This window comes from Cetorhinus maximus, chromosome 13, assembly GCF_964194155.1.
Source record: "Cetorhinus maximus chromosome 13, sCetMax3.hap1.1, whole genome shotgun sequence".
Classification (NCBI taxonomy): Eukaryota; Metazoa; Chordata; class Chondrichthyes; order Lamniformes; family Cetorhinidae; genus Cetorhinus; species Cetorhinus maximus.
In genome coordinates, this window is record NC_135891.1 from 23,008,616 (window position 1) to 23,028,292 (window position 19,677).

The following is a 19,677-nucleotide window of genomic DNA, read 5'->3' on the forward strand; positions in this document are numbered from 1 at the left end:
CTTTGGGAGGACAGGCGCAGGCACAAGGGGTGCAGGGCCAAGAGGTAGTCCAAGGCGGAAGGGGCCGCAGAAGATGCCACTATCCTGCTGCCAGGGTTTACAGGCAACGAAGCAGCTACCTCAATATGACTGAAGTGCAGTGCGAAGGAGGCTCCGTCTTTCAAGGGAGACAGTCAACTATATCTGTCAGATGATTGGGCCTGAGATCTCCACAAACTGTGTGGGTGGACACCCCATGCAAGTGGCTCTAAAGGTCACAGCTGTCCTCAACTTCCAGGGGTCAGTGGGTGATCTTTGTGGTCCACACTTGCGGCCATTGCTGGCTTCCCCCTGTATCCAGGGTGCAATAGACTACACACATGTGCTCACCATGGATGGATGGGCACCGGGCTGGGAAACTTGGTGCCCAGACCATCTCCCATGCTGGCACTGACCAGCTGAGGTCAATGCCGATGTGAGGGCTTGCTGGTCAGGGCGCATCCCCAGGAAGCCCTGATTGGTCTCCTGGAGGAGCCTCTCCACAAGAGTCACCACTTTCTCCATGAAGGACGCATGGCGCTTGGCCATGAGGCTCATTGCTTTGGCGATATTCTTTGTAGACTCCTCCACCACGGACACCAAGCCAAGCATAGCCTCATGTATCTCCCCTAGATGCTCCCGCACACCCGGCCGCATTTCCTGTGTTTGCTGCATCGCGGACGACTCTTGAGGCACATCATCAGGCACCGACTGAGCATGTGCCTGGTCTCCTGCAGTCCTCCAACTGCTGGTGCCATGGGAACTCTCTGTCTCTGCCAGCTCCTCCAGCGACTGTGAAGTGCCCTCACTGCCGTGCACCGGGACACTGGTCAATGTTCTAACTCTCACCGAGGTGCTAGTATCTGCGCTGGTGCCTGCCTGGCAGAGATGGTGTGATGCTGGTGAGTCCGTGACTTCAGGGCCCTCCGCTGTGAGAGGAGGTCTCTGCTGCTTCTCCTCCCGGCCCTGCTCCGCTAATGCTGAAAGGAAGAACAAGGTCACTGGATCAGTCAACGTGGAGACAATGTCAATCTGCATCCCTGTCCCCCAGATCATTAAGCGCTCATCCTTCCATAAACAATGGTAGAGCAATGCTGCAAACTTCAATCATTGAACATTCAGCACTGCCATGGCTGTTGGGAGAACAATAGTGACCTCACTGCTGGGCACACATACCTGCCTGTGGCACCCCAGCTTCACCGACACCGGTGGACCTGGGCGCATGGTGCCTCTCCAAATCCAAGGCCTCCTGCTCGAAGCACCAACTGTGCCGGGCCGCTGCCAGTCCTCACCTGCTCGGTGGCCATTATGTGCATTCTTCTCCTGAAAAGGAGAGAAGAGCATTAACTAGCGCTACTTGTGCCTGGACTCTCTTCGCGGACGGCCCATCCCAACCAGAGTCGGACATTGCAGGACTCCAGTGCCTCCTCACCCCGCTGCTGCCGAACACTCAAACAAAGATGTTAGGCCTGTTCCCCCCACTGCCTCCACCCCCTTAGCCAAATGCTGCCTACATCACATTTGGCACCACACGGTCTAACCTTCCATAACAAGGAGGCGCAAGCACGTGGAGCGCAGAGGACAGCAGATCGATCGGTGCCACACCACCTTGAAGCTCCCCTCCCAGCATGTCATCACCCTGACTTTGACATGTCCTGGAGTTCCAGCTCCTCCAGGTTGCCCCCAAAACAGTCATATGGGTCTCCGTGTACCACATGTTGCGGGTGCAGCCTTCACCACCCTCTCAGGGTGAGCTCGGCATGGGCAATATCTGCTGGCCCACCCAGCAAAAGACACAGGACACATGCCGCCAATGATTCAGTGCAGTCACTACACTCAGACTTGGCGGGGGGGGATGATCCTCACCCTTCCTGAGCACAACAGGTCGTTGAAGCGCTTGTGACACTGGATTCAGGTGCATTGTGGGAGCTCACAATCTCCGCCACCTCCTCCCAGGCACATTTGGTCATGTGGGAGGGGCCTTCTCCTCCCATCCTGAGGAACCAGCACCTCCGCCGGGCTGCCATCTCATTGAGGAGGGCAGCAAGGCAATCATCAGAAAAATGAGGGGTACAGTGCCGCCCTGCCCTACCCTCCAGCCTGGCCTGCTCACCAGCAGCGCTCTGGGGAGCCCTTCCACTGGCCACGATTCACAGCCTTTGAAAGGCTGCAGCAGCTTTTTAAAACAGGCCGCCGAGTCGCCATTGGACCCGGTGTTCATTTGCAGTCCCGTCGCCGCCCGCCCACTCCTGTTGTCCTCGGGAGATGCGATTCATACTGGGTGGGCCTTAATTGGCCTGCCCGCGTAAAATGGCGGTGTGGACCCGATCGCGGGGGGCGATTGGGTCCGTGCCTGTCTGCGCCCGTTCTCGCATTGCCTGCCCGAAAGGTAGAAAATTCTACCCTCTATTTCTCTTTCCACAGATGCTGCCGGATCTGCTGAGTTTTAATTTCAGACTTCTAGCATCCACAATATTTTGCTTACAGTTTATCTCTTGTACTCTTTGTATAGATAACTAAAGAGAAACTTAACTTACCTCTATTCTGTTGACTTTCTCATTTATTCTGTTTTCTTTTAGCACAGTATACTTGCTAAAATGTTAGCAACTGAGCAAATTTTTATGTTAATATCAGTTTGCAATCTATAGTTCAATTCAAACAGATACTCAATGACAAATGTTCCATGCTCTTTATTTTCTGTACTAGCAAACACCAATCACTGGTTTTAGAGGAGATAAATGTTCCATCTGGATCGTGTCTGGTTTCAGACAAGCTTCCTGTAATGTGAACTCAACATTTGAGCTAATTTGTTTGGTCTGTTTCTTTAGCTTTTGCAGGATTGCTGTATCCTTGTGTATTTGACATAGATATGCAATAAGCCTTCCTTTTACTGACAGATATATTTAAAGTTTTGATTGATGTTTAAAATTTTGTAGACATTGTAATTGTAATGTTGATGCTAAAGTTGCAGCATAATTTTGGAACAGGGCATAATGTGCTTCTGCAGTCCAGTGATGTGAAACTACCGTGAGGAGGTTGGCTCAACACTGAGGTTTAACATCATGTGTAGTGTGGCTTTGATGCAGTTTCGAAACCCTGGAGTATAGTGGACCTACAGGCCATTTTTATTAAACAGAAATCTACCTACCATTAATGTAAATGTTTTACAAGTGGCAACTGTCACTTGCACTGTCTAAATATTTAAATTTTAACTTCTGAAAGAACAGTTGTGTGAGGGCTTCTCTCCCAGTTGAGTTGTAGTTCTAACTGTGTACTACAAAGAGAGTACTGGCTGACTGGAACAATTGCTGCAGCTATTAGACTAGTAACGGTAATATGTGCAGCATAAAGGTGCATTACAGATTATTCAACTTGCTTGCAATTCATTCTAACAACTCTTTTTTGAGTGAAGGTGGATTAAAGGATAATTCAGAATTAACAATGACTGTGACATATGAAGATCAACAGCAAAAGTTGGAAGTACATAAAAGATGGGTAAACAGCTGTAATGGAAAAGACTGATTAATGTTTTCTATAAGACTAAAACATTAATTTGTCTTTTGCTTATACAGCTGTGGATAGGCCTGTGGTATATTTCCAGTTCATGTAACCAATTTGCAAAATTGGCAATTTGTGTTTTCTATTTTACATGAGGAATGCTCCCATTATTGAATTCATAGCTTTGTTTTGACTGTGGGATGCTCACAGTTCTGAGTCAGATATCTTCTTTTGACCTTCGAGATGACACAAAAAATGTGGATAGCAGTTTTCTTATGACCAATACTTCCTCTAACAGGGAACACTAAACCAAAATTGTTAAGAAAGTGCTTACTGAAGGAAATTCATGTTCATGATCTCATCACATCAGCACATGAAATGCAATCTGATCTCTGCCTCTCTGGTACTAACCATTTTTGCAGACAGAAACCAACCACAGTGGACAATAGGTTACAATAAGCCTGTACTATTTTAACAATAACGGGGGAGGTGAAAATAAATGAACTTACCAGAGATGTGATTTATAACTGCGTGTTTCAGTGCACTGAGCAAGTTCATAAGGCTGGATGCATTCAACATTTTTCACACTTTCCAGTCCATATTTTCCGTTTGTTGTACTTTTCCTTGATGAATCAATTAGACAGCTCTGGTTGTCTACTGCATCTGCTGCTCCCAATGCGGTCTCCTCCACATTGGGGAGACCGAACGCAGACTGGGTGACTGCTTTGCGGAACACCTTCGGTCTGTCCGCAAGCATGACCCAGACCTCCCTGTCGCTTGCCATTTCAACACTCCACCCTGCTCTCACGCCCACATGTCCGTCCTTGGCCTGCTGCATTGTTCCAGTGAAGCTCAACGCAAACTGGAGGAACAGCACCTCATCTTCCGATTAGGCACTTTATAGCCTTCCGGACTTAACATTGAGTTCAACAACTTCAGACCATGAACTTTCTCCTCTATCTACACCCTTTGTTCATCCCTTTTTTCAAAATTCATTTTTATTTTTGATCCATTTATTTTTGTTTTTATTCATCTTTATTTTCATTCATTTATCCATTGTGTTATCCCCTCTTTTACCCCATTTTCAATCCGTTTTTTCCTCCCACCACTGCCCCCTCTCCCCACCCCACCCCCCACGATGGCCATCTGATACTTGTTCATGTTGTTCTTTTCAGGATGTTTACCCTGGTCCAGCTATTATCATATTCTGCTTTCTTACCTTAATGCCACTATCAGCACCTTTTCAGCCCTTACCACTGCCATTAACACTCCCTTTGTCCTTTCGTTCATGACACCTTTATCAACCTCTCCTTTGCCCCCACCTATCGCCGGCCTTCTATCCAGCTTCACCTGCTCCATCCCCCCTTAAACAGTATAAATCTCATCACATTTCTCCTTCTCTTCAGCTGTGAAGAAGGGTCATTTGGACTTGAAATGTTCAACTCTGTTCCTCTCTCCACAGATGCTGCTGGACCTGTTGAGTTTTTCCAGCATTTTCTATTTTGTTTCAACTCTGGTGGTAGTTTGGTTTAGTATTGAATTGTCCAAATGTATTTTTTATCCATGTACCATGGGGACTTAAAATCTGTGCATAGAGTTTTGTTTCCATAAGTTTGCAAATATCTCAAGTTGTTGACACTAACAGATATTGGTGCTTCAATTTGGTATTAGTCCACAAATGAGGTAACTATGCTAAATGCAAGTCTTTCTAATCCTCCAGCCACACACAATTCAAGCAGTGCAAAGCAACAAATAAGAATTGTACCGAGTTGCCTGGGGTGTAAGGCTGAACTAGATTCATGCTGCGTGAGTCACAATTTGGACTTAATGAGCAATCTGACCATGCTTTTTTTTTTCTTCATATGCTAGACTGCCTACTGATAAGCAAATTTTAATTTTTTAGAATCAATGTTGTAACACAGAATTTTTCAAATACGGGTCCATATGGGGATCTGGGGGTTAATGCAGTCAGAATCTGTCCATCTGCTTGTTATCTACTTCTGTACATCTCTGCGTTTGTTGATTTACTGGCATATGAAAAGGAGGCATAAACTTATTTGGGGGTAACATTGTTAAGAAATAGGGAGCTAACACAGAATTTCACTGAAAAGATAGAAATGAATTTGTTTCCACCATACACTCTCAGGCAGTGCATTCCAGATCTTAACCACTCACTGCGTCAAAAAAGATTTTCTTCATGTCGCCATTGGTTCTTTTGCGAATCACTTTAAATTGGTGTCCTCTGGTTCTCTACTGTTCTCCATTTCTCGCCATCCCCTCTGACTAGACCTCTCATGATCTTAAACAATTCTAACAAATTTATTCTCAAACTTCTCTAAGGAGAACAACCTCCGCTTCTCTAATCTATCCATGTAACTGAAGCCCATCATCCCTGGAACCATTCTTGTAGGTGTTTTCTGCACCCTCCCTAAAGCCTTCACATTCTTCCTAATGTGCGGTGTCCAGAATTGTGCACAATACTCCAGTTGAGGCCGAACCAATGTTTTAAAAAGGTTCATTGTAACTGCCTTGCTTTTGTACTCTATGCCTCTATTTATAAAACCCAGGGTCCCATATACTTTTTTAACCACTTCTCAAACTACTGTGCCACCTTCAAGAGTTTGTGTACACATACGCCCAGGTCTCTCTGTTCTGCACCACTTTTAGAATTGCACCCTTTATTTTATATTACATCTCCTCATTTTTCCTACCAAAATGGATCACTTCACACTTCTCTGCCATGTGCCCGTCCATTCCAGCAGCCTGTCTGTATCATCTTGAAGTCTATCACTATGCTCCTTACAGTCCACAGTACTTGCAAGTTTTGTGCCATCTGCAAATTTTGAAATTGTGCCCTGTACACCCAAGTCTAGGTTATCAATATATATCAAGGAAAGCAGTGGTCCTAGTACACTGGGGAATCCCTACTGTATACCTTCCTTCACTCTAAGACAACTGTTCACCACTACTCAATGTTTCATATCATTCATTCAACTTTGTATCCTTACTGCCACTTTTTCTTTTATTCCATGGGCTCAGCTCTGCTGACAAGCTTATTATGTAGAACTTTATCAAACGCCTTTTCGAAGTCCATACACACCATATAAACATTATCCTCATCAATCCTCTCTGTTATCTTGTCAAAAACACAACGAACTTATTTAAACCCAATTTGACTTTCAAGTAGCAGGCAAACATTATCGCTACAAATAGGCTTCTACTCACTGCCGGCTTTGTTAAAATTGTTTTTACTTAAATTTACAAGAGACTTCCAATGGTTATCTGAGCACTTTTATATTGATCACCGGCTTGTCTGTTGTCGTGGATGGATATCAGTCCATGCACCGGTGTCCTCAAATACTTATGTAAGCCTTCTCAGACTTTAGAACCTCTAAGTATTCAATGGTAGCTTGCATATTGGTATGGTAACAAAAGGCAAGACACTCTGATGCAACTGGAAAGGTATAAAACATTTGATGTCAAAGCTCAAATAAAAGCAAAAAACTGCGGATGCTAGAAATCCAAAACAAAAATCTCAGCGGGTCTGGCAGCATCTGCGGAGAGGAATACAGTTAATCTTTCGAGTCCGTATGACTCTTCAAGAGTCATACGGACTCGAAACGTTAACTGTGTTCCTTCTTCAAGAGTCATACGGACTCGAAACGTTAACTGTGTTCCTCTCGCAGATGCTGCCAGACCTGCTAAGTTTTTCCAGGCATTCTTATTGATATCAAAGTTCATCTGACTTACACATACACTTTAATTGAATAGATTTATGTGGCCTCTGAAGAGCAGCTGTGAAGAATTATCTGCATCTGTTTGCTAGACTTGGCTGCATTGACCTTATTGGTAATAGTGGAAAGATATGCAATTCGTACTTGTATCAGCTATTGTTATCCACTCTCTCAGCAAAAGTATAAAGCTAGAAATTACTGCTGGTGATTTAAGTGGATGAATGTTTAATGCATTTGTATGACATTCCTCCATTTACTATATTTTAATGGAATTGCTAATCCATTTAAAATAAGAGATAAATGGATTATCAGAGAATTGTCATACAAACATGTTGGCCACAAAGATTTGGCTCCTTAATGCCTGGTTTTCCTGCTATGAATGCCTTTTTGGCTCCATGGCATCCACAGTGCGCACACACTGCTGGTCAGAAAAGTCAGATGAAGCAGGTGATGGTGGGGGAAGGGTGGAAATTGGAAGCAAATTCAGGATGACAGCAGGAAACAGCACTGATATAATTATCAATGTACTGGAAAAAGGAGGCAAGGGGGACTAGAATAAAGAGTCTTTTACATATCCCGTAAAAAGGCAGGCTTATCTAAGAGATTCAGCAATGCTTTTTATTTGGAGGAAGTGAGTGGAATTAAAGGAGAAGTTGTTCAATGGGAGATCTAGTTCAGGCAGATAGAGGAAGAAGGTGGTGATCGGGGACTGGTTGACCCTCCATTTAAGAAAGAAACTGGGAACTCTCAGACCACCCTGGTGGCATTGGACATTAGAGATATTGGATGTCCATGGTGAACAGAAGATGATTAGAGTTAGGAAATGAAACTGCTAAAGTGGCAAAGAGCACCAGAAGAGTTGCGGAACTGAATGGGAAAACAGGCTGTAATATTATTGGCTGGCTGATGGACAGGCAGCAGCAAGGACACTGGCAGAGTGACACTAGTAGGAGGCTGAATGCTGTTATCTTGAGAGAGGACAGCAGGTTCATGGTCCACTGAACCACTGCCACACCAACAGGGTGTAAAGTTTGTCGGGAGAGGCTCCTTGTCCCATGATGACATTTCTTCTCCACTGCACGTACTGCCCCAAGACACACAGTATAACAGCTGGGAACCTTGGGGCATGCTCTTTCCCCTGTTGTGCCATAACTAATTCTGCTTGCTGCCCAGACTCCCTTCCACAAATAGTACTAGCACCTGCTCCAGTCAGAATGCACCTTCCTTTTAAGAAGCGCAGGCTGACTTTAAGTTGTGTTTGCCTCACTGAAATTTTGGCCTCTAGTTAAGGAGTGCTGTATGTTCAGTGCTGGCTGCATGCAGCAGTCATGCAAATTAGCAGGCAGCATGAATTTGGCAGGCTGCCTGCATCAGAAGCAATAAGCACAGGTTAAACATACATCAGGGACAATTGAATTTAGCTTTTGCTAATATTACCAATAGTAACTTCTAAGGTACAACACCGTATCGGTTCTATTAAGATTACACACGTGTCTAGCTTAGTCATCAGCCCCATTGGGGGCTATAGTCCACTCAACTATACTTCTTTCACTCCCACAGGGTTGTAACTATATTTAGAGTAGTTGACTTTACTGGTGTTCTTTATTTGTTCTGATTGTATACGGTCATCTGTTATGTACACAGCTACAAAAATAAACAAAAAGTTATTTGTATTTGCCTCATGAATACTATTCTACATACTGAAGCTCAGTTATTTCAGATACAGCCAGTAGTTTCTTTTTAACAAAGATTCAGAAGATATTTCCAGAGTCTTCTGGGAAGCTCCAGTCTTTCAAAAATTGATGGTTTTATTTCATGATCAGATTAAGTTCACGTATAAACATATAGGCTGGCATTTTCCCTGCCCTGTGAGGTGGCTTTGGAAGTGGGGAGATGGGGTTATTCGGAGAGAAATGCTTTGGACTCATTCCCCGATATGTTCCCGCCTCCGGGTGCTTTTCCTGGAGGCCAACTCCCATCATCAGTGGCTACTTGCCCACCACCTGTTAATTGGCCGGCTCCTGTAAGATTGCAGCAGATGGTCACCACTGACATGAGCAGGATCGGGACCCAGAAATAGTCCTGAATTTGGGTTCCTGATGCTTTCAAGAGAATTCAAACTGTTTCAACTGTCTTACAGGAATAATTTACCCAGGAAAAAAATAGGAGAATTAAAACCACTTCTAACTCCTGGGTAACTATAGTACCGACGTGCCATGGGACTCCCCACATCCCCGATCCCCACGGGAACCCCTGTGAATATCTGACCCCTCACTGACCACCCCCTCACTTACCCCCCTGGACCACCTAACCCCCAACTGACCACCCGACCCCCACACCCCACTGACCACACGACTCCCCCAAACACCCAACCCCCACAGTGACCACCCGACTTCCCCCAAACACCTGACATCCCCCCCAAACACCTGACACCATGCTCACTGACCACCTGGACCCCCCTGACTGGCCACCCAACATTACGCCCCACCATCCACTGACAACCCAGCACCCCCAAACACTTGAACCCCCTCCACTGACCACACAACCTCCATCCCCCTAAAGACCACACAACACCCACCCCCCACTGACCACCCGACTCCCACCCCCCACTGACCACCCGACTCCCCCACTGACTGCTCGACCCCCCCCCCCCAATAACCACCTGAACTCCCCACTGACTACACATCCCCCAGCCCTCACTGACCGTCTGAAACCCATCACCTGACCTCCCTCCAGCACTCCCACACAATGTTACCCACTGACCTTACAAACCTACCTTCTCCCTGGCTTCTGAAAATGGCTGAACCTTTAAACCTAGCTGTTTTATGGCAACTAGTGCTGCAAAAAAGAGGCATGGCTTCCTTACTTCCGACTCTCTAGCACTCGTTTGAAGGCCTCCGGAATGAGCTGCCCTGCACAGTTCCCGCCTGGCCTGAGTCGCAAGGTCGGGCAAGAAAGGAGCAGTTGGATTCCCAGGTAGGTAACTAGGAACGGAGTGACAATAAGCTCCTGATTGCACAACACGGAAGTTCAGGCCCATAGTATAATAACAACAGCTACAGAATCTCCATTTAAGAACTTTTTAAATCTGCATGTTTTCTCCCTCCTTATTTCCTGTTTCTGCTCCCGCCTCCTCTCTTGAAGGTGTTCACTCCTTCCTGGCATTTGCTTTCATGAGCACCTGTTACCTCCCAGTTCCTTGTAAAACCATTTTCCACGTTTCATTCTAGATAATAACTTGGCAGACTTTTCAATTGTAGGGGCCTCACAGCCAAGCCTGCTCCTTTCCTCAGTCCACAATTACACTTGCAGCTCCTTCAACAGCGATTTAAAGCCAGGGTTTTTAGGATGGTGGGGATTCCCTTACTGCCATCTGAGGAGTCAGCGCCAAACGCATCCCCGCCGATACTGGCTGTCCCACAGCCATTTAACGCTCCAACATGCATTAATTGACTGGAGATGGGACATTCACCCCTCAGGAGGAAGTCCTGCCCCAGGGAGCTGTCACCTATTCTGATTGACCGGCAGCTCTCCTGTCCATGCAACACCAGAAGCTGCAGCGGACTGCAAGCAGTCCCCGGAGCCTAAGACCCGGGAATCCAGGACTAGGTAGGTGTGGGGGGTCTCAGGCTGGAGAGGTGAATGAGGCCCTGGGGTTGGGCAAAGGGGAATGGGGGTGTTGGTGAAGAGGCCAGGGAGGAGGGAGCATGCGCAGGGACCAGACCTTTTGGGGGGTGGCGGGGTGGGCAGTATGTGCCCGATGTAGAAAGGAGGTTGTTGATGGAGGAGCCCACCCCCTTCCCACCCGAGGCCTGAGCAAGGTCACTTTTCGGGCTTTCCCCTTGCCCCTGAACTCCTTCCACCAGTCTGAAATTTGAGGCTGGTTGGGAAATGGCACTTAAATGGTTATCATTTAGCTACTTAAGGGCCTCAGTTTGGGCAGGGGTGGATGGGCCAGTCTAGGCCTCGCTTTTCCCACCATTTATTTGCGGAGAGGTCAGGGCAGGCGGGGGCTCAGTAGGAAGACTGTCCAAGGAATTTTACGGGACCCCCCTACCTGTAGACCCACTGGTGGAGGAACGTAAAATTCTGCATGAAGTGTTAATTTATCTTGGGTTCATGAAAGTGAGCATGTACTATGGGCAGTGCACTAAAATAGCACCTGATGACACTTCTCTGCACCGTGATTTCCTATCAGTGCTAATCATCATATTTTCCATGGGTGGGAGCTGAGGTTTCCGAGCAATCATGAGGGTAGAAATTAATACATTGTTGCAAATCTTGAAGGTCTGTGGCTACTTAGAGAGATTGGTACGTCTTGGGGCTGCCTTAAGAACAACTCGACAGTCACAAGTTACAGACACTAAACACAAGAAACTGCAGGAATTAAATATATGAAAGAACATTAAAGCAGCATCAACTTTATCTTCACTGCATTCCTTCTTAATGCACTGGGAGATGGCACAGCTCATATTGTAGACTATCCTGATGCTGCAGTTAGTTATAAAAGGAGTATGGCTTTTAACAGAAGACTGTCTACTGCTGCTGGAGGAGGAGATGATCCTATCTGAGGAAAGGACAGTACAGCTGTGTAAGCAGAAACCAATAGGGAATGCAAGAGATTTTGAATTAACAGGAAGAAGAGGGCCCTTTTATAGAGGAGGAGGGTGCCTTCTCCAGTTGCTGCAAGGACAATGGGATCAGGTTGTTTGGCCATACATTCAAAAGAAAAATGTTTTAGAGCCTGATAGACTATCACACTGATGTGATCAGTAACTGCTGCACTGTGGTGACAGCAGGGAGAAGTCCACGACCTGCATGTGTGACATTTTGATATCTGGACTTGAAAACATGCGGACAATCTTGGAGCTGGTGGCAGCTCCATGGTTAGCTACAGTGCAACCCTCGACAATGAGGCATTGTTGTCAATCTCTGGTTACCTTGTGAAAACTTAACTGCTGAAGTACTAAAACTTATCTGCTGAAGTACTATTTCCCTCCTGGCCGAGCAACCTCTTCTATCAGCTTATCCACTGAGGAAGCCACAGTGCTGATAGAAGAGGTTGCTCGACCAGGAGGGAAATAGTTGCTGCATTGTGCAATGTTTGTCCTGCCATGGGGTCTGCCAACCCCTAGGTTGACAGGGAAGTGGCAGAGAGGCTAGGAGAAGGAACAGCACAGAACAGATAGAGCATGCCAACTGGCTAGCCAACAGGCATTAATGTGATGTGCACCTTGTAGACCAAAGATATACTGGGCTGGTATGCACTACTGCATTTCACACTGAGGTCAGCCAAGTGAATCTGCACACCAGATTAAGACTTGTAAAATGGTGTAGGCGCACAGTACTCCATAGCTACAATATAGTTTCCTACTGCGGTTTACATGTTTTATCTGGTTTTAAAATTTTGAACCAACAAATTATGACTGTGTTGAGAATGCAGGTAGGGATGTTCACATTCTCACAACATTAGAAGAACTCTGCAGTAAGGCTGTAGAATGTCTTCGGCTATTTTCAAAGTGCCTTTGCGTCAGAACCAAGCTAGGCTACACATGGCACAAAGCCAAAGAAATTTAAAATAAAGGGTGATTTTGCGTTGAATCAAAATGGGTGAGGGGCCCAGATTGTTGGTCTGCTTCCTAAGATTGGCAACTCTGCTTGAACATGTTCATAGACCTCTGATCACATGATGTCTGATTGCCATAGCTCCTCGTTCCCAAGGAAGGTTCACTAATGTCCTTCAGGGAAGGAAATCTGCCGTCCTCACCTGGTCTGGCCTACATGTGACTCCAGACCCACAGCAGTGTGGTTGACTCTTAAAAATGCCCTCTGAAATGGCCTAGCAAGTCACTCAATTGCATCAAACCACTACAAAGCCTCAAAAAGGAACGAAACCAGACAGACCATCTGGCATCGACCTAGGCACTGGAAACGACAATGGCAAACTCAGCCCTGTCGACCATGCAAAATCCTCCTTACTAACATCTGGGGGCTAGTTCTAAAATTGGGAAAGTTGTCTCACAGACTGGTCAAGCAACAGCCTGACATAGACATCCTCACGGAATCATACCTTACAGATACCTTCCCAGACTCCACTATCACCATCACTAGGTATGTCCTGTCCCACCAGCAGGACAGACCCAGAAGAAGTGGCAGCACAGTGGTGTACAGTCGGGAGGGGGTTGCTCTGGGAGCCCTCAACGTCAACTCCGGACCCCATGAATTCTCATGGCATCAGGTCATACATGGGCAAAGAAACCTCCTGCTGATTACCACGCACCGCCCTCCCTCAGCTGATGAATAAGTACTCCTCCATGTTGAGCACCACTTTGAGGGAGCACTGGAGGGTGGGAAGGGCGCAGAATGTACTCTGGGTAGGGGACTTCAATGTCCATCACCAAGAGGGACTCGGTAGCACTACTACCGGCCGAGTTGGCCAAGTCCTAAAGGGCATTGCTGCGGCAGGTGGTGAGGGAACCAATAAGAGGGAAAAACATACTTGACCTCATCCTCACCAACCTGCCTGCCGCAGATGAATCTGTCCATGACAGTATTGGTAAGAGTGACCACCTCACCAGTCAACCTGGTGAAGCTATAACACAGGACTAGTTGTGTGCCAAACAGCATAAGCAGCAAGTGATAGACAGGGCTAAGCGATCCCACAACCAATGGAGCAGATCTAAGCTCTGCCGTCCTGCCATATCCAGTCGTGAATGGTGATGTACAATTAAACAGCTCACTGGAGGAGGAGGCTCCATAAATATCCCCATCCTCAATGATGGGGGAGCCCAGCACATCAGTGCAAAAGATAAGGCTGAAACATTTGCTACAATCTTCAGCCAGAAGTGCTGAGTGGATGATCCATCTTGGCCTCCTCCAGAAGTCCCCAGCATCACAGATGCCAGTCTTCAGCCAATTCAATTCACTCCACGCGGTATAAAGAAATGTCTAAAGGCACTGGACAGTGCAACGGTATGGGCCCTGATAATATTCCGGCAATAGTACTGAAGACTTGTGCTCCAGAACTTGCCGCGCACCTAGCCAAGCTGTGTCAGTACAGCTATGACACTGGCATCTACCTGACTATGTGGAAAATTGCCCACGTATGCCCTGTACACAAAAAGCAGGATAAATCCAACCCGGCCAATTATTGCCCCATCAGTTCACTCTCAATCATCAATAAAGTAATGGATGGGGTCAACAACAGTACTATCAAGCGGCACTTGCTTAGCAATAACCTGCTCACTGGCGCCCATTTTGGGTTCTGACAGGGCTGTTCAGCTACTGACCTCATTGTGGTATCAAGGAGCCCTAGCAAAACTAGAGTCAATGGGAATCAGGGGGAAACTCTCCACTGGTTGGAGTCATACCTGCCACAAAGAAAGATGGTTGTGGTGGTTGGAGGTCAATTATCTCAGTTCCAAGACATCACTGCAGGAGTTCCTCAGGGTAGTGTCCTAGGCCCAACCATCTTCAGCTGCTTCATCAATGACATTCCTTCGATCATAAGGTCAGAAATGGGAATGTTCACTAATGACTGCACAAAGTTCAGCACCATTCACGACCCGTCAAATACTGAAGCAGTTCCCGTCCAAATGCAGCAAGACCTGGACAATATCCAGGCTTGAGCTGACATGTGGCAAGTAACATTTGTGCCACACAAGTGTCAGGCAATGACCATTTACAACAAGAGATAATCTGACCATCGCCCCTTGACGATCAATGGTTAGCATTGACCAGAAACTGAAGTGGACTAACCATATAAATACTGTGGCTACAAGAGCAGGTCAGAGGCTAGGAATCGTGCGGCAAGTAACTCATCTCCTGACGCCTGTCCACCATCTACAAGGCACAAACCAGGAGTGTGATGTAATACTCCCCACTTGCCTGGATGAGTGCAGCTCCCACAACACTCATGAAGCTTGACATTATCCAGGACAAAGCAGCCCACTTCATTGGCACCACATCCACAAACATTCACTCCCTCCACCACTGACGCAGAGCAGCAGCAGTGCAAGATGCACTGCAGGAATTCACCAAGACTCCTTCGACAGCACCTTCCTAACCAAAGACCACTACCGTCTAGAAGGACAAGGGCAGCAGATAGATGGGAACACCACCACCTGGAAGTTCCCCTCCAAGTCACTCACCATCCTGACTTGGAAATATATCGCTGTTCCTTCACTGTTGCTGGATCAAAATCCTGGAACTCCCTCCCTAACAGCACTGTGGGTGCACCTACACCACATGGACTGCAGCAGTTCAAGAAGGCAGCTCACCACTGCCTTCTCAAGGGCAACTAGGGACAGGCAATAAATACTGCCCCAACCAGTGAAGCCCACATCCCACGAATGAATTTTTTAAAAAGTATTTATCTCTGACAATTCTGCCTCCATGTCCCCCAAAGGCAGGTAAAGGCACTAATGGAACACAAGACATTAGTCCAAAATCACCAGGCACTTCCAAATATGTTTGTAGGTTCCCTTCCAGTACCTCATCCAGTAGGCCCCATTCTTCAGATAGGGTGTGTCAACTGGTTATTTGTTCGTAGGAGGAAAATCACTGCTGAGCCCTGATCTTGTCCTCACCCGAAACCTTCACACTCTGTAAAAGTAATAACTGAGTAGTTTTCTGGAGCTGGACTCTGAATAATTCGCTCTAGCTACCTTGAGGGCACTGAGGCTAATTATAGTCCTTATCCTTTCTTAACCTAGGCTCTTTCTGCCCTATGTGGGCCAGAATCAACCCAACTAGAGCAGTCACTTAAAAAACAAACATTTTTTCATCTATTGTCTTTGAAACTCTAGCTGGCAGAGTTTGAGCAGATGGAAAGGTATTTGAAGCTGTTCAAAGTTCTGTGCCACACCCTAATTTCATTGACAATGCACATACTGTGTTCTATACCTCCTATTTTACCACAAAAATTACAATCTCCTACGAGGATAACTAGCCCTCTGAAGCCTCCCCAGTTCACTCCTCTTGTTGAATCCAGCAATATTTTGTTTTGACTTTCTGCTGCTGCACCCTGGATTCTTAATTTAGCAGTTATGCAAGTTATACTCTGTTCTCACCCTCCACACTGCCCCACCCCAACTCCTGCTACTGTCCCCTCCTCTCCAAATTTGATTACATGAGCACAATCACATTGGGGGCATTTACTTAGTCTGTGCCCAATTGCTCGATTCCAGGAGTCCTGTGCAATTTCCTTGGTGTTGACTAATCTGCATCCTTTTGTGAGTTTTTACTCAATGTTTAAAGGAGAATGAAGCCAAATCAGAGCAGTGACGCAACATGCAGAGAACTGTGAAGTAATTCATTTTGCTAGGAAGAATGAGGAGATGGAATATAAAATAAAGGGTACAGTTTTGTGCAGGAACAAATGGATCTGGGTGTGTGTACATGTATAAACCATTGGAGGTGACAGGGCAAATTGAGAAAGTGGCTCATAAAGCATACAGGATCCTGGGTTTTGTAAATAGGTCCATAGTGTACAAAAGCAACGAAGTTATGATAAACCTGTATTAAATAATGGTTTGGCCTCAACTAGAGTAGTGCATACAGTTCTGGGCACACACTTTAGGAAGAATATGAAGGCATTAGAGAAGGTGCAGAAAAGATTCACGAGAATAGATCCAGGGTTGAGGAACTTCAGTTATGCGGGTAGATTGCAGTCTCTCACACAAGGATAACTAGATCTTCAAGTCCTCTAAACTCTTCCCCAGTTCACTCGTCTTGTTGATTCCACCAACATTTTGGCTGGACCCTGGATTCTTATCACAACTTACCAGTTCTGAAAGTTATCCTCTGTTCTCAAACGACACCCCCCACCGCCCCCCGCCCCCGGCTCCATCCCGGCCTGCTGACCCTTAGGAGTTGAAGCTGGAGCTGGACATGTTCTCCTTGGTGAAGAGAAGGCTGAGAGGAGATTTGATACGGGTATTTGGAACCATGAGGCATCTGGGCAGATAGGGAGAAACTGTTCCTTTTGGTGGAAGTGTCACGTAATAGAGGGCACAGACTTCAGGTGATTGGCAAAAGAACTAACAGCAACATTAGGATAAATATTTTTTGGCAGCGAGTGGTTGGGGTCTTGAATGCACTGCCTGGTGGAGTCTGGTGGAGGCAGGTTCAGTCGAGGCCTTCAAAAATATTTGGATAATTATCTGAAGAGGAAAAATTTGCAGGGCTATGGGGAAATAGCAGGGAAATTGCATTAGCTAAATTACTCTTACAGACAGACAGCATGGACACTCTATGATTCTATGTAACCATTCCATTATTCCATGAGAGACTGGCAATAGTTGGACCAGGTAATTAGCTATAATTCAATCTCCACTTGAAAGTCATAAATTCTGTTCAAACTTCCATACTTTAACTTAATGTAAATTCCTACATCCATACTTGTAATCAAACTGTCCTTTGTAAATTGTCATGCTTCCGGTGGGTACTCCTGCCAATGTTGGTTTTGTGGTACGTCTGTTGGTGAGACAACTTTACATGGGTAGTTCCATTGTAAATGTGGACATAGTAATTTAAAAAGCTGGCCTGTAAGTTTTTATTCTTATATAGATTTTCTTTAAAAAGTTATATTTATTTATAAAAGTTGTAAAAGTAAATTATGCAACAGTTCAAATTTGACATTATGTAAAGTGCAGTACAGTTCAGTTTCTTTCAGTACAGTATGTAGCATTCGATGGTGCCTCATTACACTTACAATTACAGTTCATATGTACAATGTGCATTTCATGATCAACATTTTCTGGTACATACATCCTGAGGATAAATGATCAATTAGCACAATGTAAACTTTGATATCTACCAAGTGACCAATATTGGTAAACTCACTCGATTTTTATGTGCAAATACTTTACACATTGCCTATTCTATGTGTTTCTGTACCTAGGAGGGAGAGCATTGTATTAAGAAATATCATCTGCTCTCTTCTTAGATCAGTTCTAACAGACTGCTAACAGACAACTCAGCAATGATCAATGATTCTTGGGCAGCCACATGGAATGGTATTCCTGACTCACTTCCTTTCCCATTTTTATTTCTCCCCAGGAAGCAACAGACAAAACAGCCACCTCGATTTTTTTTGTTTGTATCCCACTATTTTATCAGTATACAACTGATATGTATCAACTGCCCTGTCATCTTTACAGCGTTTAATTAATTAATCCAGAGATAGCTGCTCATACTCTCTGAGCAGCTGGTTTAATGTTGGTAAGTTTCCTTTGCATTTTGTCTTTTGTTTTTGCAGTTTCTCTTTAAGGGGATGCCTTTTTCTTTGTCCTTTGATTTGTTAATTTAGTTTTTGTTTTGTAGCAAAAGAGTTACTCTCTGAGCAGAACCTCTTTCCTAGTATTACCTATGTCATTGGTGCCTATGTGAACCATGACAACTGGATCCTCCCCCTCCCACTGCAAGTTCCTCTCCAGCCTTGAGCAGGCGTCCTAAACCCTGGCAGCGGGCAGGTAACACAGCCTTCTGGACTTGTGCTCTCAGCTGCAAAGAATTGTGTCTATCTCCCTAGCTATATTACTACCACTATATTCTTATTAACTCTCTCCACTTGAATGGCTTCCTGTACCATGATGCCATAGTCAGTTTGCTCATCCATCCCACAGCCCCTGCTTTCGTCATCCAGGCTGCGAGAGCCTCAAATCTGTTGAACAATTGCAAGGACTGAAGCTCCTCCACTCCTACCTTCTCAATCCCCATACCTGCCTCACTCACAGTCGTTTCCTCCTGTCCCTGATCATGGGCCAAATCAGATGACCCTATTCTAAGGGGTGTGATTGTCTCTAGGAACAAGGTGTCCGGGTAGCTTTCCCTCTCCCAGATGTGTCGCCATTTCTGCAGCTCGTCCTCCAGCTCAGTGACTCTGGGTTGAATTTCCTCCAGCTGCAGATACTATAGATGTGTTTGCCTTGGATCACACTGGTGTCCATGAGCTCCCACATTCTGCAGCCACCACACACATCTGCCCTGCCATCTTAATAGCACTTAATAAATTATTTTAATGATTGCATTTTAAGTAATGTCTCTAGACCTTCCTGTGCTTATATTCTTATTATTCCAATAAATGCTCTACTTGTCCCGATTGAAATTCCCTCGTTAAGATAAATAGGAAATACTCACCAGCTAATCTAATAAGCTTTACTAATAATAATAACCTTATTACTACTAATAAAACCTTACAATTACTAAAATTACCCAAGTTCTGAAAGGTAAATAAGCAAAAATACTCACCAATCAATCAACCGCCTGTTTTCCTGTGACGTCACACTTTGATTTTTCTCAGAACACGGTCAGTCCACACTGGACCCATGGATTATAACTCTTTCAGGTGCTGCTCCCGGCCTCTGGGTCCTCCTCTCTCCCGCTCTTTTAGATGCTGCTGTCTGTCTCCGGACCTCCTCTCACT

At 45.7% G+C, this 19,677-nt stretch overlaps 1 protein-coding gene across 2 annotated transcripts in view; it reads left to right on the forward strand.

Moving 5' to 3' along the window:
- arhgap40 (Rho GTPase activating protein 40) overlaps positions 1-19,677 on the forward strand; it is a 170,687-nt gene that overhangs the window by 16,116 nt on the left and 134,894 nt on the right. The window contains exon 1 of one of the 2 annotated variants that reach the window (XM_078555115.1): positions 18,455-18,473. The exons of the other annotated variant lie outside the window; for it this stretch is intronic. The gene's annotated coding sequence lies outside the window, so the exon portion shown is untranslated. Of the gene's footprint in view, positions 1-18,454; positions 18,474-19,677 lie in introns of those variants that run through there. 2 annotated transcript variants of the gene reach the window in all.